Raw genomic sequence first — 7,748 nt, 5'->3', positions numbered from 1 at the left:
AGCAATCAGTTGTCAATACTCCTTTAGATAAAATTGGGCTCTGCTGTTCATTTTCCCAGTTCTATGCTGGATTACTATCTGAGAGTCCCTTTGGCCACCTTGGCCAACAACTCAAAAGAAAGTATCTCCTATCTGGCATTGTTGCTTGTTATGTAGCCTTTAGCTATGCATATGGACTCTTAAAAATTTATTTTTTGGCCCCTTTGATCTTTGGTTATACTTTCCTTTTGGGTATTTAAGGCCACACAGTTGGCCCATATAAACCAATTTATTTTTTCTCTTAAGGCCGTTTGAGGATCTGTTCCTCAGGGGTCACATGGCCTTGGAAGGAGGCCCTGGCTCCTTTCTTTTACCAGTTCCACCTATGTGACGATAAGTCAAAGGTCCTGCTCAACTATGGCTGGCTTCACTTGGAAGCATGGAGGAAATGATTCCTCTGTGTTGACCCTCCTCTTTGTAGACTGGACTCTGGTTCAAGTCCATCTGGTGGAGTCTTTTCGGCCTCCTTGATCAAGATGTTCAACATCACTAAATTACCTTTTTAAAATTCTGTCAATTGATCCAAGCCACATAGCACAGTGAGACTTCTCTAAGTTTAACTCCCCTTCACCCATGAGTAATACATCCTGGGGTCTCTTATTTCCATTCCTTGAAGACTGGTCTGGAACTCACTATATAGCTCAAATTTGCCTCAAATTAATATTTCTCTTTGCATGCACTAACATACTTATTCTATATCTTTTTTCCTTCATGAAGTAAAGGATTATATACTTTTAGACCATGACCTTAATGTTATCTACCATTTCCACCATTAATTTTATTATTGAAAATCTTCTCCAGCTTCCTTCATGAAGATGTGTTCTTGCTGCATACTAACTCCCCTCATACAAATTAGAACTACTTATGTTGGGGGCCTGCTGTAATACTCTGCTTGTATCACTTCATTCAATTGGCCCATTAATTTGATGACACATTCAGCCTCTGTTTTCCTCTTTCCTAGCTTTACCTCTTATCTAACCTCAGTTCAGATGCAGACAATGTTTCAGGAAGGTATTACACAATAGAAAGTTTTCTAGGGACTAGAGAGATGGCTCAGTGGTTAAAAACACTGCCTACTCCCTCAGAGGATCCAAGTTCTATTCCCAGGACCCATTCAGTAGCTAACAGCCATCTATAACTCCAGTTCCAGGGATTCAACGCCCTCTTCTGTCCTCCAAGAGCATTGCACAACATGAGAGCACTTACACATATGCAGGAAATACACTCATATACATAAAATAAAAATAATATGTTTTTAGAAAGGCATTCTATGTCTGAATGTTTTCCCTCACCCTTTATGTTTAGCAGTTAGCTAGCCACTGACTTGTGATTGAGAAATAATTTTCCTAGAACTCTGAAATTGCTGTTCCATTCTGTTCATCATGCAAGGAGGCTGATAATGGATGTGAGGCCAGTGGGTCGTTTTTAATATATTTTATTAACTCTTAAATAATTTTAAAAAATATTTTATTTATTATTTTGATTTTATGTGTATGAGTATAATGCCTGAATGTAGGTAGGTGCACCTGTGTCACACAATACTGGAAAAAGTCAGAAGAGGGTGTCAAATCCCCTGGAACTGGAATTATAGACAGTTGTTAGCTGCCATGTGGGTGCTGGGAATTGAACCTGGGTCCTCTGTAAGAGTAGTCAGTGCTCTTAACTGCTGAGCCATCTTTCCAGCTCCATAGTTCTTTAAGAATTTCTCTTGATCACATTCATTCTCCATTCCTCCCCCTAACTCCTCCAGATCCACTCGCCATCTCCCTATCTCCTCCCACAGATTACTGCTCATATACTCATGGGTGTTGGGGCATCACCAACTTGTCAGGGGGCACACTCTTAAGACATTATCAACTCTCAATAGTGCTCCAGTTAGGGGTGGAGAGTCCTGAGCCCCCAGACTTTGTGCTGGAATGTTGACTGGCTTTATCTTGTGTAGGTCTTGTGCAGGCAGCCTCAGCTGCTGTGAATTCATGGGGGCCAGAAGACACTGTTTTGCTCTAATTTTCCCCAACATTGGCTCTGACTATCTTCTACCCATCTTCCAAGATGGTCTCTGAGCCTCATGGAAGGAAATGGTGATAAAGATGTCCCATTCCCATGTCCCATGGCTGAGCATGCCACTGAAACTTATTCTCTACACTTTGACCAGTTGTGGGCTTCTACATTAACCACTGTCCATTGCACAAGGAAACTTCTCTGATGAAGTCTGAGAGATGCACTAATCTATGGATGTAGAGGTACAAATTTAGAGGGCAGATTGATACTATGTCTATTTAGCAGAGTAATAGTAGTAGGTTCACCACTGGGGCTCAGGAGCTCTCCAACCATTTGTTCTTGACCAGATTTACAATACTGGGCATTGGATTCCTCCTGTGGTACAGGCCTTAAATCCAAAGAGTGGTTGGTTGCCCCATAATATTCCTTCCACTATTGTACCCATGGGCATATTGTGCCACATCAGCCATTATTACAGTTCAAAGTGTTCATTTTTTCCCTCAGCAGCCTACATAGCACCTTCCAGTACTATGAAAGAGAGCCAGCAGGAAGGAAGCTGCTTGGTTAGTACCAATTTAATGTTTCCATGTACTGTGATCAAAGCAATAGGGTCATACAACCAAGTTCTGGTGGGCAACCAAGAGCAATGGTAATAATGTATATTATTTTGGAGCTCTTCAGGATATTTCTTACCAACAATGGGAGGAGAGATATTCCATACCTGGCACTGGGATTTTTTTATTTGGCAGCCTATGGATTAAGAGGAAATGATCCCCTATATAGTGTAATTCCAATTAAAGTCTTTTATATGAATATATGTATGCATATAGCTTATGAAACAGTAGATTTCCATATCACTTTTTTCAAATAGACATATTGTTAGATATCCCTTCCCCCATCTGCTCTGCCCTAGTCAGGTGACCTTTTATTACTCAGTTACCCACCCCCAGCTCCTGACTGCACTCCCAGGAGCTTCTGTGATATCTTTCTGGTGTTTAATGTTAATCTTTGTTTAGCTATAGTGTTGGTTCTTTGGTGATCCACTTTCTAAAGGTCCTTTTCTCTAATTTTGAACATGTTTTCATCTATTATTTTAAAGGACATTCCCTACGTCTTCTCTCCTGTGCTACTGTTAATCAAGTTTTGCACTTATGACTTGATTCTTGTTTTAGTCAATTTTTCTGTTACTACAACAGTATTCCCCAAATTTTATTTTGCTTCATAGCTCTGGAGACTGGCAAGTTATAGTGATGGCACATCAGGAGAGGTACAGGCTCCTTCAACTAATGACAGAAAAAAAAAAAGAAGGGGAAATGGCACTGGAGAAAAAAAGTGACACACTCCAAAGTACTTTAGCCCGCTCAAAAGGAGAACATGATCCATTCCTAAGGACTCCACTTCCATGACACAGACCCCTCCAGACAGCTCCTACACCTCCACACTAAGAAACTAACTCAACAGGAGCTTGGGCAATGGCAAACATCATTCAGGTTATATGCCAGTATAATGCTTCTGATTTGTCCTTGTTTTGTGTTATTGTTTTATATGAGGGAGAGGTTATATATCAGCTATGTGTTATGGGAAATTAATTTTATCTTATTGCAATTCCATTTCAGTTTCTGAGTAGAGTTTTTGAGTTATAAATATACAAAAAATTACACTACATGTATTTAAGGCATGTAATTGAATAAACTTTAGCAGGTGAAAACATTATTACCATCTAAATTGAGAACGTATTCACCCCTCCCATCCCTGCCTCCAAGCAACAGTTACTGTGCTTTCAACTACTGATATACAGGCTATTAATCTGAAATCTCTAATATTTGAATAGATTGAATCAAATAGTGTACATTTTCTTTATTCTCTCAGGGTAATTATTTTGGAAATTTCCATGACACTGAATGGACCAATAGCCCCTGTGTTTAGTTGCTGGGTAGTATTCCACTGCAGGTATATACAGTTTGCTTATTCATTCACCTCTTGATTGGTGTTGGATTTTTTTTCACTTTTTGACTCTTACCTATGTAGCAATTATGAACATCCACATACAAGTTTTGTCTAAGCCTATGCTAGCCTTTTTCCTGTAGATGAGTGTTTTTCCTGCATGTATGTAAGTGCACCTATGTGTGCCGTGCCCACAGCAATCAGAAGAAGGCATTGGATCCCCTGGAACTATAGTTGTAGACAGTTGTTAGCTGCCATGTGGGTGCTGGAAATTAAACTTCGGTCCTTTGCAAGGGCAGCCAGTGCTCTTAACCACTAAACTATCTCTCCAGTCCTAGTGTGCATATTTTGACAAGCCAGTCATTATTATAACTCACAGAGTTAACAACTGGTTAAAGTTGCTGATTAGTTTTCTCCCTAAGTAGTGTGCATAGCACCTAGAAGCACTGTGAAAGCTTGCCAGTAGGGATGAAATTTCTCTCTCTGCAGCAGCTTGATTTCTCCATGTCCTATAACTTAAGAATGTGGTGTCTTTAACAATAAGGTCTTACCATTAAGTTCTGGAGACCAACCAAGAGCAATGGCAGTAGCCTGTAAGATTCGGTGTGTCTCTGGAACGCCAGTCACCAATAATTCCAAAAGAAATAACCCAAACCTAGCACTGGGCTTTTTATATGGCAACCTATATTATCTTGAAAAGGATAAGGTAACTCTATTGCAGCTCTTTATGTATGTATATATTTTAGGAAGCATCTTCAATAGTAGGATTCCTTATAGCTTTTTCAAATGTCTTTAGTGTTAGTTATCCCTCTTGTACTCTGCCTGCCCATAAGCCCACCCATTATCTTTTACTGCTCTATTCCCCTGTCCATCTTCTTTCCACCTGAACTCTATTCTCCCTCACTTGACATCCATCCATATTGCCCCTTACTGCTTTCCTGACTTCTACTGGTATTCCATTTTAAGTGCGCATATCTAAAGATTCAAATCTATCATCCACGTATGAGCGAGATCATGCAGTATTTGTCTTTCTGGAACTGGGTTACCCCACTCAGAATAATTATTTCCAGCTCTGTCCATTTGCCTGCATATTTCATAATTTCATTTTATTTTATAACTGTTTCTATTTCCTGAATATTGTGAGTAGAGCAGCAAGGAACATGGATGAGCAGGTATCTCTGTTGTAGGATATAGAGTCCTTTGGATATATTCCCAAAGGCATACTTAGGTCATATGGTAGATTTATTTCTGTCTTTTTGAGGAACCTTCACAATGATTTCTATAGTGATTGCACAAATTTGCACTTCCACCAGCAGTGAACATGTGTTCCCTTTCCCCCACATTCACACCAGCATTTGGATAAAAAACAAATATCATATTCTGAATGAATTCTGAATGGGGCAAGATAAAAATCTTGAAGAAGTTTTAGTTTGCACCTTTCTGATGACTTAGAATATTGAACAACTAAAAAAATATTTTCCAAATGGGTGTGGTGGTCCATGCCTTTAATCCTGGCACTTGGGAGGCAGAGGCAAGCAGATCTCTATGATATTGAGTCCAGCCTGCGCTACATTGTGAGTTCCAAGAGGACTGGGGCTACAGGAGACCTTGTCTAAAAAAATATTTCTCAGCCATTTTTATTTCTTCTTTTGAAAACTGTGCTCAGTTTCATGCTCCAAGTTCTATTTTTTATTGCTATTAAAATCTCATGTATGTGTGTGTTTTCTTATGCTGTCAGTGACATAATTAAATTGTTTGAATATACAGGAGTTAATTTAATCTTTCTTCTGTGTGTGCATGAGTGTGTACCTTTAATTGTGGGGCCATCATTAAGAGTATTTCTTTTTTTAATTTTTATTTATTATTTTTATTTTATGTGTATGCATGTATTGCCTTCATATGGTAAGTGCATCTGTGTCATGCAATGCCTGCAGAGGTCAAAAGAGGCTGTCAGTTCCCCTGGGACTGAAGTTACATACAGTTGTTATCTGCCATGTGGGTGCTGGGATTTGAACCTGAGTCTTCTGCAAGAACAACCAGTGTTCTTAATCACTGAGCCATCTCTCCAGCCCTCATTAATAGTATTTCTAAGGCTCTTGTGATAAATGGAGGAAATTTTGCAGTATGCAGGAGTAGACATAGAAGTTTTGGATAATGAGTTACCCCAAGAATATGTCATATCAATTTAGAGAATCTGTGCCATTCATCCCCCAAATCAGCATAAGAATTTTATACCAAATAAAATTCTTTGTTTTGACCTAACAACCTTGCACATGTTCTACTTTCTATTTGATGTAGTTTTTCTGAATTGGAGTTGTTTTCCTATGGAAGGTGATGTAAATCGTGACACATCACTGGTCTAACACAGGTGAGTCCTTAGACCACTTCTCCAGAACACCTAAAAGTCCCCAGAAAGCACCACATAAAAGAAATTTACTCAACAAATTTTCCCACTGTGAGATATGAAGATACATTTACTTATTTTCTTATAAAAATTAAATATCTTGAAATATATGTAACCAAGGAAGTGAAAGACTTGTACAATAAAAACTTTAAGACGCTGGAGAAAGAAGTTGATGAAGACATCAGAAGATAGAATTGGCATGCTCATGGATTACTAAGACTTACATTAAAATGATCATTCTCCCAAAAGCAATCTAAAAATTTAATGTGATACACATAAAATTACAAAGCAATTCTTCATTTAAATTGAAAACACTAATTCATTTTACTTCTTCTTGTTTTCTTTTTAAAATAATTTTTATTCAGCTTTTTAAATTTCATACGTTTTCCACTCAAATTCAGAACCCTTCCCCCATCTATGTCTCCTCCTATCCCCCCACTGAACCCTATCTACTCTCCCATACATGCTGAGTCCTATTCATTCAAGTGTTTGTACCCAAATGTCCTTCAGTGTAAATGCGTCCTCTGGAGTCTAGTCAGCCCATCCAGTGTTCTTATGTAAGTCATACTCTCCCTTACCCAGCAGCAATCAGTCTCAAATAGTTTTCAATCTAGTGCTGGCCTGCCACCTATTTCTCACTCCCCTTTGGGCCCTTGTTTAATTGACCTAACATGGGTCCCATGCTCAACACCACTGCTGCCACAGACTCACCTGAGCAGCCTCCAATTGGCCTCCACCTCCCTGTGATCATGAATCAGCCCCGGCTCTTACAATCTTTCTGCCTCCTCTTCTGTAATGGTCCCTGAGCTGTGGGTGGATGAGTTTCCTGCACTCTACAGTCTTTTGTTCTCCAAAACTTAGAGAGTTATGGCCTTCTGTGTGAATCACATTCTGATGTACATGGAAGCCTCACTGGTGAGAGTTGAGGGGTGTGTTAGCCCTCTCTCTACCCCTTATTCTGCTATGTTCCATGAGCCATGGTTGTAGAGATTTGACTGCAGATGTGTCACCTAATACTGGCCATCTCCCAGGTGTATGTTCTCTGTGCCTGACCAGATGTGCAACTGTGCAGTAGCCTCCATCTGTTGCAAAAGGAAGCTTCTTTGATGAGTGCCGTAGGGCATGCTTGTTACTCTAAGGGAAGTCTCTTCAATCTGGCACTGCATTCCTTGCCAAGCAACTCCAACATATGCATTAATGTCCAGATACTCTATGTGTGGGGATATAGGGGAAGGGATGGATGGGGAAGGGGTCTAGATTTGAGTGGGAAATGTATGAAATTTAAAAAAGGTCAATAAAAAATTTTAAAAATAAAATAAACAGGATGCAGATTTTTTCCAGATATATGCTCCAGAAAAAA

The sequence above is a fragment of the Nannospalax galili genome, unplaced genomic scaffold (assembly GCF_000622305.1).
Source record: "Nannospalax galili isolate Female #2095 unplaced genomic scaffold, S.galili_v1.0 scaffold135, whole genome shotgun sequence".
Taxonomy (NCBI): domain Eukaryota; kingdom Metazoa; phylum Chordata; class Mammalia; order Rodentia; family Spalacidae; genus Nannospalax; species Nannospalax galili.
Note: the sequence above shows the minus strand (reverse complement) of the source record.